At 40.5% G+C, this 13,951-nt stretch overlaps 1 protein-coding gene and 1 pseudogene across 3 annotated transcripts in view; one reads left to right on the top strand and one right to left on the bottom strand.

Annotated features, from left to right (window-relative positions):
- Window positions 1-4,517, bottom strand: part of WWP1 (WW domain containing E3 ubiquitin protein ligase 1) — a 58,050-nt gene extending 53,533 nt beyond the window's left edge. For 2 of the 3 annotated variants that reach the window (XM_088051213.1, XM_005517048.3), the window contains exon 1: window positions 4,371-4,516. The gene's annotated coding sequence lies outside the window, so the exon portion shown is untranslated. Of the gene's footprint in view, window positions 1-4,370 lie in introns of all 3 variants that reach the window. The other variant, XM_014256184.2, reaches the window with a different exon arrangement.
- On the top strand, window positions 2,907-5,653 carry LOC148185028 (uncharacterized; annotated as a pseudogene).
- The last annotated feature ends 8,298 nt before the right edge of the window (window positions 5,654-13,951 follow it).

Here is a 13,951-nt window from a genome sequence, read left to right on the forward strand (position 1 = left end):
GATGGGAGCAAATCTACGCTCTTTGAACTACTTGAATGGTCAGTTGCTAATATGTATTTGCATTCTCACTGTCATTTACACATAAATCAAGAGATTATCCTACTGTGTAACAGATAATTTTATTTGAAAAAAAGTCTTCAGGTTTTGAACTGGTTACATTTAAGTATGCTCAGATGCAGAAAAGCAGAACATAAGCATATCTAACATACTCCTATGAAAAGACAAATGGTGATTAATAAAAACCGAAGAACGTAATTTGCTCTGTTAAACACATGCTTCACTCCAATTTTATTCATGACTTTATTTCAGTCATCATACAGTAACACAACCAGCTCAGTAAATTTCAGTTGACTCTTCAAAATCAGTAGAATTTGTAAGTTAAATCCAAAGCCATACTCTCTTTTAACAGGATTTTAAAGTGATTTTCTTGACGATACTGAATTGTCAAACTGTACATTAGATTAACAATTTACACAATCCTCAACACTGACTGAAGGGAGAGGGAATTAAAATATAGTTGTTTCTTTGCCATACATATACTGCTAGAGAACTACAGCAGTACAGCCATGTAATCCTGCAATGATTAATTGCTTCTTACTATATGTGCAATAATTAATAAGACCTATATGTAACAGAAACCTAAAGGTTTTTCTGACATACTTTCCCTGCAATGCTAAGAAACGAAAAGGAAAAAACAAAACCAAACGTAGCCCTCTCCCCTGTAAACAATTCTGACATCCTATAACCACTCTGACAGCTGATCGCTTGCCTGGAATCTCCAGTGTTTCTCTGTAAAGCAACACTACACCTGCAAAACAGAACTAAACTTAAATACACTTCTGATTAAACTAGCAGGTCCTCAAACACAGTAAATACATATCCTAAGCAGCAGTAATAAGAGCTTTTCACTTACAAAAAGGAATTAAAAACAGAAACTCCCTCTTACTCTCTCTTAAAAGTATCAAGCAAATTTTAGCAAAAACTATGTCATGTCAGTGTTCTATGAGAGAGAGGGCCAGGGTGGGGAAAGAGGGTGAACCACTCTAAGACTTCTTTTTTACAAGCCTTTGGAATGCCTCTTCTGGACACTCCAAACTCCTGCTGATAAGAGGTTTCTCCTTCCAGCTATATTATTTTTTTTTTAAGAAAACAGAGGTGAGACCTCCAGTATTTCCAATGATCCGTACCCACGGCCACTTCATGTAACCACAGGAGAACTCCACAATACTACAGTAAATCTGAATGAACATCGACACAGAAAGTGGCCTAACAATGTAACGGCAACAAACTTTGAAAGAAGGACCTGGAGGTAACCAGCTCCGACTGTCTACAGCACTGGGACACAGACCTAAGAATACAGAAGAGTGTCAGTATGCATTGCATAACTCAGAATTCAAAGGAAGAGTTCAGCAGTTCTGGTTTACAAGTTTCGCAAGGACAGGAAAAATAACAGGATTTTTGCTAATATGACACTACAGTAGAAACTGGGGAATCCTGCCCCAGTTTACACACTTTATTACAGGCACACTGGAGCAGCTTTTCTGATTTTGAGTCAGTACGCAACTGATTTTCTGGAAGAGTCAGAAGGGCTTTTTCTTTTTCTTTTTTTTAATTCAGGTGAATGTCACACTCTGAAGAAGCAAGCAAGTACAGTACAAGGCTTGCTTAAAAGATAAAACATTTTTATCAGTAGCTTCACTCCTTTTCAGTCTTTACATAGAGTGTTTTTAACACAGTTAAAAGTAACTTACAAGAATCACTTAAAGATAGCTTGCAGCAAGCACTTATTTTTGTTTATCACCCAACCATTACCTCACCTAGCCTTCATACTTAATTATCTCAACTCAATTCTATAATCAACTTGGGGGTTTTTGTGGGGGATTTAGGTTGCAGGGGTTTTTTTAAGCTAACAATGAGTATTTGCTTTAAGTACATAAAAAGAAGATATTTCCAACTAACAGCCATGGCTTAGATCATGATGTTTTGATCATGGCACCTTAGTTTTCAAGTCTAATGTTTTAATGGCATAAGGAAGCATGAAGAAACTGAATGCTATACCAACTCCCTGCTGTAGATCCTTACTCCTGATTCTTCCTGTCCAAAACCCAGAAGAAATCTCTTTCCTCACACACATTTTTTTCATGAGAAACAACAGGGAAGTGGGTAGAAATTCCAACTTATTCACATTTTCCACTTCATACTGAAAGATAAAAAGGAAGATGAAAAGCAGTAAAACTAGCAAAAATTTCTCCTTCTTCCAAAGGAAGAAGACTCATGAAAAGTGGTTGGCTCTGAACTCCATCAGTATTCCTGTGATTTAAGAAGCACTTGTAGGCAAGTGATTATTTAAACTTTATTGAAAACGCTTTTAAAAAACCATACTGTCTGACTTACAGTGTTTTTTTACTCATATTTAGCAACAAATGTAAACTATTTTACAAACAAAAATAATCCATATTCTTTTGGTAACAAAGTGTCGCATACCAAGAGAATAAATCAGTTGCAAAGCTCTCAATCTTTTAAATATAATTGCGTATTTAAGGGAATTGTTCTCCAATATTGTTGCGGAAAGTCTATGGATAGTACTAAGCTGCTCAAGCTAGAAGCACTTACAGGACCAGACATTTAAAATAGCTATAGCACAAAATTCACATTGAAGAGGTGACAAAGGGGTTCTAAACCCACAGGTTCACAAGCAGAATCAACCAAAAGCATTTCTAGTTGCCCCATTTGAAAGCATCTTTGTCATGAATCCAAGGAAATTGTACTTTTGTGGCTGTAAAATTTTTCTCAAAAGGATGAAAAATCTTCAGATTTTTTTCTCTAAGTATTATATATAAATTTCTTTTGTCTTTATTAGTTATAATAGAACCAGAAATAGTTATTCAGTTTATACCTTGACCAACATGGACTCGGATAAGGCAGCAAAGAAATTTTTTAACAAATATACAACCAGTCCAAGTTAGTAAAGCATTACCATAGCCAACATCAATCTCTTTGTTCCTGTATTGCAGAGATTAAACCATTATTCCAGTTTTAAAAGTAGACTTATTACTATGAAGATCATACTGTCTTTCACATGTATGACTGTATATAACCCAGCTACCTGCAGACAGTGACTGCATCCCCTAGTAAACCAGTATTATTAAACTTGCATAACCTGAGTTTTTTTCAATGCACGGCATCCTGATTACTTTTTATAAGACACAGCTGCCTTGTGAAAATACAACTGAAATATGAATACCTCTTTTTACAGTTTCACCCAAACACTGAAGAGCTCCAATTAAAATGATTAGATGGTGTTAAGTCCTTTTTTCTCTTTGATGTACTGTTTAAACATTTATAGATCTGGAAGCAGAGCTAGATCACCCTACATGAGAATTGGTATGGTTCCAAATATAAGACGACTACAAATATAATCAAGTAAATAAACACACGGAGTTGTAACGTTTTGCAACAATATAAACAAAGATAAACGACACAAACAGGTCTTTTGAGGTTTTCAAATTCACCCAGTGTGCTCAGCCAAACACCCATCACAGGGAACCCGAGAGAGGAGCAGACACCTATAACCTGAGCGCTGACCGAGAACAAGCCGCCCTGCGCCCTGGCACCGTGAGGGGCGACAGCAGCGCACCGGGGAGGGGACACGGCTCCTCACCTCCTCCCTCCCCGGCTTCACCAAAGGAAGGTGAACAGAAACGTAACAATATCCTTCTCCTCTGCTTTCACACCGCACATAAGCAAGCCAGGGCCGACCACGGAGCTGCCTCGCTGACTCCTGGCCACTAAAGCCTCTCGCAATCCACTCAGCGTTGACACAGGTCACGACTCAGCCCTCAGTCACCCTCTCAAAGGCCGTAGCCAGGAATAAACAAGGTTATTCCCCTGACACCGGACACCGGCGACACTCCCCCTCCCTTGTCCCCCCGCCCCACGGCGGCACAGGCTCACCACAGCCCCGACCCTCCCTCCCCTCGCCAGGTGCGGGCCCAGAGGCCCTCAGCCCTGTCCGGACGCCAGCCAGAGCGGGAGACGGCAGAGAAACAGCAATTCTCCGAGCACCATGTGGGGCATCGGGAGGGGAGAAGCAACAGCCGCCGCCCCCCGCCAGCAGAGCCCGAGGGGTGCGACGAGTGGAAGGGCCGGAAAGGAGAGACCGAGACCTCACTACGGCTCCCTTCGCCATTTTAGCCCCCACGCCCATTCCCCTCCTCCCCGCCCCTCGGTGACAGGGGCAGATCGCACCCGTCCAGCGCCCACCCCGCCGGCTGCCCACGGCCGAGCGGCGGCGAGGACGGCAGCCGTGTTTCTGCCGGGCCAGACCGCAAACCGAAGCGGCTGCGGCACAGCCTGTTTTGTGCCCTTACCGTGGCTCGCAGCCTCACAGCTGCTGCCGCCTCCTTCTCCTTCCTCCCACCTTTCTCTTCTTCTTCGCTTCCTCGCCGCCGCGGCGGCTCCTCACCCCTCCGCGCCGCGCTCCGCCGCCGCCGCCGCGCAGAATGATGCCATCTCACAGCGGCATCGGCGGCTCCCGCACCACAGCCCTCCTCCCGCCCCTCCCGGCACTGCTCCCGCCGCCGCTCCCGCTGCTCCCGCCGGGCGCCCCCGACGGCCGGGCCAGCCTCGTGCGCGCGCCCGGGGCACGGGCAGCAGGAACTTGTGGAGCTGGAGCCGCTGGAGCCGCCCCGGCGGGAGGGCCCAGTCGGGACCGAGCAGTGCGCAGCGGCGGTGGGAGGGAAGAGACGAGCCTCAACCGAGGCTCTTCAAAGGGGACAGGGCTTATTCCTAGCGCCTGCCCCGGGCTGAACCAAGTCGGGCGCCGCGGCGGGGAGAATAGCCGAGAGCACGGAATCGACCTCGGGAGAGGCGGGTCCGGGCTGCAGCCCCGGGGCACCGTCCGCGGGACAGAGCCTGCTGGGGCAGGATAAGGAGGGGTCCTGCGAGTCGCTGTCCCCCGACAAGGCTGCTGTGCGGCGCCGAGAGCCAGCACACCCCGGTGCGGTGCGAGCGATAAAGGCGGGGGGTGTCTCCTCCTCCCGCCTTCCCTCCCCGGCCGTGCGGGCAGGGCGGGCTCCTGCGCCCCGCCGGGAGCTTCTGCAGCCGCCGTGACAGGAGCCCCTGCCCGCCGTCCCCCCGCCGGTCCTCGTCCTCCGCCGCCGGACCTCGTCCCCCTCTCTGAGTAGCGCAGCCTTTCCCGTTCTCGGGCGGATGGATGAGGAAGGGGAGAGGCAGCTCCGCGCAGCCCTGGGCAGCAGAGCTGCCCCGCTTCAGGGCGAGACCCCGCCCGCCCCGGCTGCACCTCCGACAGCCCCGGCATGGGCGCGGGGCCGCTTTCCCCTGGCAGGAGCCAGAGGCCTCCCCTGCGGATTTACAAACCCAAAAGTAGTTATATGCACAGATATGTGAAGTTGTGCCTTACATTGAAGACTAATGAAGCTTTGTCCTCGTGCCGTACAACGTAACGCTGTGGAGGCAGTGATAGCCTGAACTTTCGGGCATAAACAAGGCCTTTGAGTGGTTGTCCCAGAAAGTCCAGCACTACTGTTAATTGAAAGGAACAAAAGCTTACAGTATGAGACCCTGAAGCAACTTCTAGCAACGTCTGGTATTTCATTATTCTTAAAAAACAACATGGGGGCCAGCAATCTGATTTGGGCATGTAAACACTTTCAGGAAATAAAAGGAGTGTTCTCAAAAGTACTACTTTCCAGCCTATTTATTCTTCCTAGTAAATCTATAGGAAAGCAAAGTTTCAAAATACAGTTTGGAAAGGAAACAGTATTTACAGGTCAACTTTAAAAGTATCTTAGAGTATTCTAGAATAGAGAATACTGATCTGCTCTTGACTGGTAATGCTAGTACAAGTGACTGAAAACAGTGATGGCTTGAGCTTCTGCACACAGCAAATGTAACAGAATATGTGGGCTCTACACTCGCAAAATCTGGTGTGGGCAGTATGACTAGCTGTGTGCAGTTAGCAACCTAGTTGCTACTTGCAAGTTAACTAAGTTAATCCATCTGGTTTACAGAATTTAACATATACTATTTTCTCCACAACAATTAAAGCTTACATTTAAAGAAAACTGGAGTCCCTATTTAGTTCTGAGATTGTCCAAAATTAGGAACTTGCTCACTCCAAGGAACCACTTTTACAATGTTTTGGTAGCACTTTCAGACTGTGGCACTAAGCTCCATCACTTTCCTGGCTGTTTGTTTTTCTGGTGTAATGCAATCTAATTGAAATGGATGTAGCATTATATTTCCAGCTACAAAGGGTGGGTGAAGGTGTAAATGGCAACATTCTATCTCTGGTCTTTGCAGAAGATATTAATTTATTTTCTATAAAACTATTCTTGTTACTAATATCAGTAATCTGATACTGATATTTCATGGAAAGTATAAGCATTATTTCTTAGTATATTTGTAAAATTTCTAAGTGCTTCTTTCCTGCCTTATGAAGTATGAAAAGTGTGTAGTTACTTAATACACTGTACATGAGTTATGGGCTTCTCTGCCTTGCCTCCTAAAACACATTTTGTCATACATTTGTCTCACTCCAGGGAACAGTGACTTTCCAAGTATTCTTCCATCTTGAAAGATATTTGATACCCTAATGAATGCAGAATGTCACAAGTTTGTTAATGCCACAAGTTTGGTTTTAAATGTCTTATAAAACCTCAAGACTTTTTAATATTTCTGAGTACTTTTAGAACAGTAGATAATGGAAACATAGAATCATAGAATGGTTTAGATTGAAAAGGACCTTCAACTTCATTCAGTTTCCCTTCTCCCCGCCATGAGCAGGGACACCTTCCACTAGACCAAGTTTTACGCAGAGAGCCCCATCCAACCTGTCCTTGAACACTTCCAAGGATGGCCCATCCACAACTTCTCTGAAAAATGTGTTCCAGTGTCTCACCACCCTTACAGTAAAAAATTTCTTCCTAACATCTTACCTAAACCTGCCATCCTTCAGCTTAAAGCCATTCCCTATTATCCTGTCTCTATATCTACATGGTAAAAAGTCCCTCTCTGATTTTCTTGTAGGCCTCTTTAGGGACTGGAAGGTCTCCCTAGAGCCTGCTGTTCTCCAGGCTGAAGAATGCCAACATTCTCAGCCTGTCTTCATAGAAGAGCCCACTCATGTTCCGGTCCCCTGATAGTATTAAATACTTAATGGTTAAAAACTATACATTGAAAACTTGCTGAAAACATTCAAATTATGGAGTTATACTTGTACACATCTGAGAAAGTGCAAATACAGTTGTCTCCATTTTGCAGATAAACACTCATTTGTTTGTTTGTTTGTTTTCTTCTTTGTTTTGTGCATAAAAGATTATAGATGCAATCATACAGTGCTGAAGGCTACCAGAAATTAATGCAGGTCTGGTGTCCTTGTTACTTTAGAGTTTTACTTTTTATAGGGTGAAATAAAGAGTGTTTATTAACCCCTTCACTATCCCTTTAGAAAGCTAACCTGAGGTAAAGTTTGATAAGCCACTAAACTTACCAAAACAAATCAACCAAAGTTGGAATTTTGCAAGAGGGTCTGCATGAAGATGATTTTTTTTTTTAAGAATATAAGAGTACCTTCTATACACAACATTCCTGAGATAGTAGTCTATGATACTAGTGAAAGACTTTAACAGCATCTCCTTGTGTATTTCTGACATTTTTTTTCCTTTACTCTTTACAAAGTAAGGAGAGTTTTGGAGAACTTGGATTCAGAACACATCTCTCTGCAAAATAGACTCCAGAATATACTGGGTTTATCTATCCTCAGATTTTAATAGATCTTGTCTGGCATGCTTGAACAATGTACATTTGATGTGTTAATTGTATCTTACCTTTTCAGTAATTGTTTCTCTGATGTAACTGCACAAACAGGAGTGGCTAGCTCTGCTAGCCTTTAATTGTAAAGTCTGAGTGACAATACTTTTGCTTAATTTATACTTCTGGAGAACTCTTGTAGTCCTCAACAGGCAGTAAACCCGTACAATTGCAAATTAATGGCTTTCATAGCCCATAAAATTACTGTACAATACCGTCTATTTGCATTTCTGTTTGTCTTTGATTTCTCTAACATTTTACTAAAGCCTTGTGTTAAATTATAATCCCTGAATGTTGCAGAAGAGTTTAAAAACTTCTGTAGAAAAGTGAAAGTAAAGTGTAATAATCCAACTTCCTTAACAGTAATGCAGTGGTAAAAGATGAGGCTGAAACCAAATCTTTCTTCCATTGATAGACTCCAATGCAAGCTGATTTCACCTGAGAAAAGGTATGCAAAACTAGCCAATGTGGTTTCTGTTTGAAATGAGCAAAGTTTTATAGTACAAGTCTTAAATGCAACTGGTTAGGTTGATTGCTTATTCAGCCCTAATTTCCAAATGGGGGGGGGGGTGTAAAAAAAGTACCTAATGAGAGTAGAGGGAAAATTTCCTTGGTAATTGTTGTTTGGTTTTTTTTAAAGGAGATTTATTATTACAGAACTCATGCAGAGTAAGAAAAATTTTGGACAGTTTCTTTGGACCATATTCAAAAAAGCATTTAGGCACCTGAATTGTGGTTTAGATAAAACATAAATTTTACCTTCAAGAGCACAAGCCACAAAACCCTGTAGATGTAGTCACCCAAGTCTGCCAGTGAACGTACTCAGTGTCCATAGGCACTGGCAACAGGAACCTGGTGTCTTCATTACAGCAAAAAAAATTACTGCTTGGCTTATGCCTGGTTTGGTTTGGGTCCAGGTGGTGGGTAATATGCCACCTAAGATCCATGGAAGGGTGAATCAGGGAAATGTGATTAAAGGTGTATCCAGTACAGAAAAAATCTGAAATCAGTACAGAGTACAGAAGTTACAGTGAGGACAAAAGCAAGGAGAAACATGGTAGCAGTGATCACCAGAAATTACAGTGTCATGATTGGAGAACTCAGAACCTAGAACAAGCTGTGTTCTGTGCCCTCCTAAACTCAAACCAATCTCTCTTTCCAAGTCAGGCTGTGCCTAGTTAGTGCTGTCTGATCTGGGACCAGGATTATCCTTCCTGGGCCAGCTCTCTGCAGCTTTGCAGAGGCACACTGAAGTAGTGCAGCAGAGTAGTGCTGGACAACTCAGCAGCGAGGGAACACAAGCTAGAACAGCTGGGAAGTCTTAATTTCTGGTCCTGCTTCCCAAGAGTGTTCAGACATTTTAATCAATGGTTTTTCAGTGCACAATATTGGCTTCTGTTCCAGGGCAATAAACGCTCCCTATAACAACTGAATGTCTGCACTTTTGGCATTTGGTCAGAGTCTTCTCATATTGCTCTCTCAGATTCCATGGTTGTTAAGTTCTGAAAGCAGAATGAGTATAGTTATGTATAAGTTTGACTTATATACATGCTTGTGTCTGAAAATTATACCTTAAACATATATTGTCCTTACAAAGTATCTTATTTATATGGTAAATAAGGAATAAGGGTTTGTCCCTGTATTGTTATGTGGGTTTTTTGATGTTACACTTAGAGTACAATCCTACTTTAGCCACTATTTGCTGTATATAATTAAAAGTCTCCAGTTTCATAATGGTTAAGGAATTTGGGTACAGCACCATCCCATTATTTACTCCTATTTTTTTCTTTCTTTTTTCTTTCTGTCAGAGGTATGTATATGTTGCTTCTTATTTAAGGTGTGAGATATGGATTCTGCTATTATGTATACATCTGGCACAATCATGTTCAAGTTTGTAAAATAAGTTTTTTTTTTTATTTAAGTAGTAGTGTAAGTAACATAACAGTAACCACCTTGGGTGCACTTAATTTAACTTGATTCATCACAAAAATTTTGTGTCTGCATTAAAAATAGTAGAAAAACAGTATTGTGGAGAAATTCATATGAAAAATTGCAGACTTGACTCTAATTAGTATAAATCAATAAAATTGCTTGCCTCTGGATTTAGTCAATATTAGTTTCTTTGTCTACAAATTTGGAATGACAAGGAGATTCTTCTTCCTACACCTTTTTCCAAGACCAAAATTTGTTAATTCAAAAGTTTTAAATTTTTTAGGAATTAATTAATTATTGAGGGGTTAAAACTCATTGATTTTCATCTACAGTTCCAAAGATTTTTTTTTTTGTGTACAAATGTCTCTCAAAATGTATTCATGAATACAGTTATTTCTGTACTTTGATATTGTCAGCTTTTCAGATGTTAGTCATCATTGAGACATTAGTGAATTGACAATCAATTTATTACTTTTTTCTTGTAAGTCTAGAGGTTTGTGTGTCAAATCCTAAAAAGCTATGAAAACAACTTGTCAAAGGGTAGTTGTTTTTGTGCGATCTCTTAGCAGCACAGAGTTAGACTTACTTTGTGGGGGGGGAATTTACAAACCAATACATCTAATTTTGTATTGTAATGAGATTGTGTTGCAATTTCTTTTAAGTCTGGTGCTGCATGGTCTTCTCTAAAATCAGATATTTTAGATTTTATGTCAACATATTGTAATGTATTTGAAAGACAGCTAAAATATAATTATCTTTCAATCAAATGCTGTTTTCCCACTGACAATAGCATGAAATGTATTAATGTAAATTTACTTCTGCATTGAAATTGTAGTAGATAAATGTTGAGCTGCTGTTGGAAGTCTCTTGATGTGTACTGGGTTACTTTTTTGAAGTATGCCTGCCCTCCTGGCTTGGAAGCAGGGCTGAGGTTAAGCACAAATATTGTGTAAGCTGAATGTGGCTTAGGTGCCTGAGATGAGTATAGAGACATGTAATGGAGAACAAGGGACTCCAGTCCCAGCGGAGGTGATAAGTCAGAGAAGAGTGTGGGAGCACAGCAGCTTACCTTGGGGTGGAGAATGGAAGAGAATAAGGTTGTTTAGAAGGCGTGAAGTATAGGGAAGGCATTTAAATAAGGGAAGGCAGATAGTTTGGTTTATTCTGTTCATATTCCAGTGGCAATGTTTTGTATTTTTCCTCACCAATAGATTTTCAATGAGTTTTGAAAAAAAAAAAATAAATCAGAGTATGGCAAGTTATTTTATCCTCAATTCCCATGGAAGGAAGATGCATGTTTACCAAGTCTGTGCAATTACCCTTAAATCTCCAGAATAACTTTTTTGAGTTCACAGGCCAACTTCAAACATGTCTAGTAAATCTGATAAATTCTTTTTCCTTTAGAAAATAGATGGCGGAGTATAGTAGAAAGCTTCTGTAAATGTTCCCTGGAAGGCCTGCAGACAAAGGAAAAGCTACGTAATTAAATTGCACACTATTAACCGCTGGAGAATGGGGAGCAGGGAAAGAGTAAACAATAAACCAGCCAGCCCTTATAAATGCCTATCATAAGAGAAGGCTTCAGTTGGAGTTTGCATTCTTAGGCACCAGAGTCAATCAACCATGAAAAACAAATCTTTAAGAGACCAAGCTTCATTAGTTCCAGTGCTCACTGAGTGATGTGATTTAATTGCAGCACTACCTAAAGCAGTGCTATGCAGCCCATAGTCTGTGGGTAATTGATGGTCAATAAAAATCAAAAATAAGCTCAAAAAGCAAGTCAAAACCAGACATTCCTGCACAGCCATATTCTCTCATATATATAAGCAGAAGGGGAGAATGAAAATTACCTTTATTTTTACTTGTCTCTAAAAGAAGGCCATTGTGGGTACTTTGGCACAGTAAGCACAAGATGGCTTTTGAATTTGTTTTGCTTCCAGAGGTTAAGTGCTCCTTCAGTTGAAAAGGCTGAGAAATGTAGTGGTCTATAGTTACAGTCAGAGAACCAAAGTCTTGGTTGTTGTAAGAAACCCTATGCCTTTTTTCCTTTATTGCCCTGTTTAGGTTGCATAACTGAAAATGATCAAGTGAACGTAATTTGTGTTTGTCCTTTGTCAGAGCATAGCCTAAGTGAACCAGAGTTAGCTCAAACCAGAGTTTGAGCTGCAAATTGTTTATGTCTTTTGTCGAACCTTCTCTGAGCATTAATCAGAAAAACTAAGAAACCAAAATCTTCAAATTCATACCTTGTGAGACTTAGCCATAAGACATAGCCATCTTTCTCTTAACATTACAGTGATTCATATAATGCTCATGCTTATTTAAGAGCTGAGAGCTCTCTCTCCCTTTGATATAGACTATGTGCTTATTGAATTTCTGTGGAGAACTCTTGCCATGACTTTCTTTTGTTCTAAGGAAAAACAAAGATCCTGAACTCAGCTTTCTCCTGACCTACCTCTCTGATCTTTCTTGGGTTCTTACCTGCAGGTCTTTCTTGTTTCTCAAGCCCTAGTACTCCTTTTGTTTCTGAAAATCCCCGCTTCTTTTCCTCAAGCCCTGGAAGTTTTTTGTCTCAGAAAATCGTCTCTTCTTTTTCTCAGCTGGACGTAAGAATTAGACTACAGTACTGCATGTATACTAGTAATAAAATAGACTTCTAAATCCATGCATATGTTTTGACAGCTTGGGAAAGTCCTTTTTTTGCCAAGTATTTACAGTACAGTATTGTTTGTTTCTTTATGAATAATCCCAATGTTTAATGCAGTTAAATGCATTTCAATTTTAGGACAATGCACCTCCTTGGTAGAACATGGCAATCTTGGTAAGCTATTCCTTCCATGACTGTTTAAACTGGCAATGGGTATAAACTTGGAAATGTTTCTCTTTGTCACTTTTGATTTCCTTATTCTCTTGTAATGCAGCTATGACACATTGTATTAAAACAGATCATTATTAAAATTTCACTGGCAATTTTTGCATGTTGTGTGTTTTAAAATTACGTTTAAAATTTATGCTTATGTAAATGTAATTTGCTATTTAAAATCTTTTAGGCATAGATGGGAGTAATACTATTTTTAAACTGTTGTTTTTAAAACTTCATTTTTCTTATGACTTATACAGGAGAGTTTTAACCAATTAAATATTAATAAAGAACATTTCAGTCTTTACTGTAGAAATCAGTGTACTGCTGCCCTTTAAAAACCTTTAAAAATGCATTGCACTTTTTCTTCTGCACCCTGCGCATTCAGCTTAACATGTAAAATCTTTAGCACAAATCTGATGGAGTGATAAAAGACAAGTTTGAAGTACAGCTGCTTTTGTGCTCTTTCCTTTCTTCTGCCTTCAATTAGATGACATCTGTTGATTTGGTGGGCCAGTTTGTGACATGGTCACTGAAATATTGGCAATATCACAAGTAATGCAATTAAGTCTGTATTTCCTGCTCAGCTGCTTGAGGTGTAGCAGAGGGAAATGAGCTTCTGCCATGGATAAAAGCCCATGAATTTTAGTTCAGAAAGAACAGGGTTTTCCATAGTGATTTCTCTGTCTGATGTAAGACTTTGAAGAGGAGGCTTAGTTCTGAATTTCCACGTTCAGGTCAAGGTATGTTGAAGATATATGTGGGAGATATGCTTAGATAGTCCATTTGTGTTTTTAAAGGGTGAGTCCTATCTTGCACATCTCTCTCTGTGAACTGTAGGACTCTCCTTTAACTTTCTACCGAGTACTGAATGAATTATAGAACTGACTGTGCACAAAGCATCTCCCTTATGAATATGGCCTCCAGGGTGGTTCCTATTTTCAGAAAATAGTACTACATATCAGTTTTCTTACTTTCAGTGGACTGTAGGTGAGAGAAAAATGAAAGCAGGGTTGAAAGGAGAAAGGTAATGGAGGATGGATTTTTTTTGAATGACAGAAATCAGAATATTAATGTATTATAAATTGTTACTATTGTTATCATTGTCATTATTATTCCTGGTGACAATTTAGCTATTCCTGAGGGAAAAACAATATGTAACATACAACAATGAAGTATACACCAACATAGTTCTTTTCCAGGTGTGTTATTTTCCTCTCTAGAATTTAAAGAAAATACTGATTTGGTTTTCAGGAGGAAATTATTAACTAGATGGGATAGTATTTGCATGGAATTTTTTAAATTTAAAAACAGTTTTATCTTCAA

This window comes from Pseudopodoces humilis, chromosome 1 (assembly GCF_049639895.1).
Source record: "Pseudopodoces humilis isolate 2021_Gansu_Grassland_sample_001 chromosome 1, ASM4963989v1, whole genome shotgun sequence".
Taxonomy (NCBI): Eukaryota; Metazoa; Chordata; class Aves; order Passeriformes; family Paridae; genus Pseudopodoces; species Pseudopodoces humilis.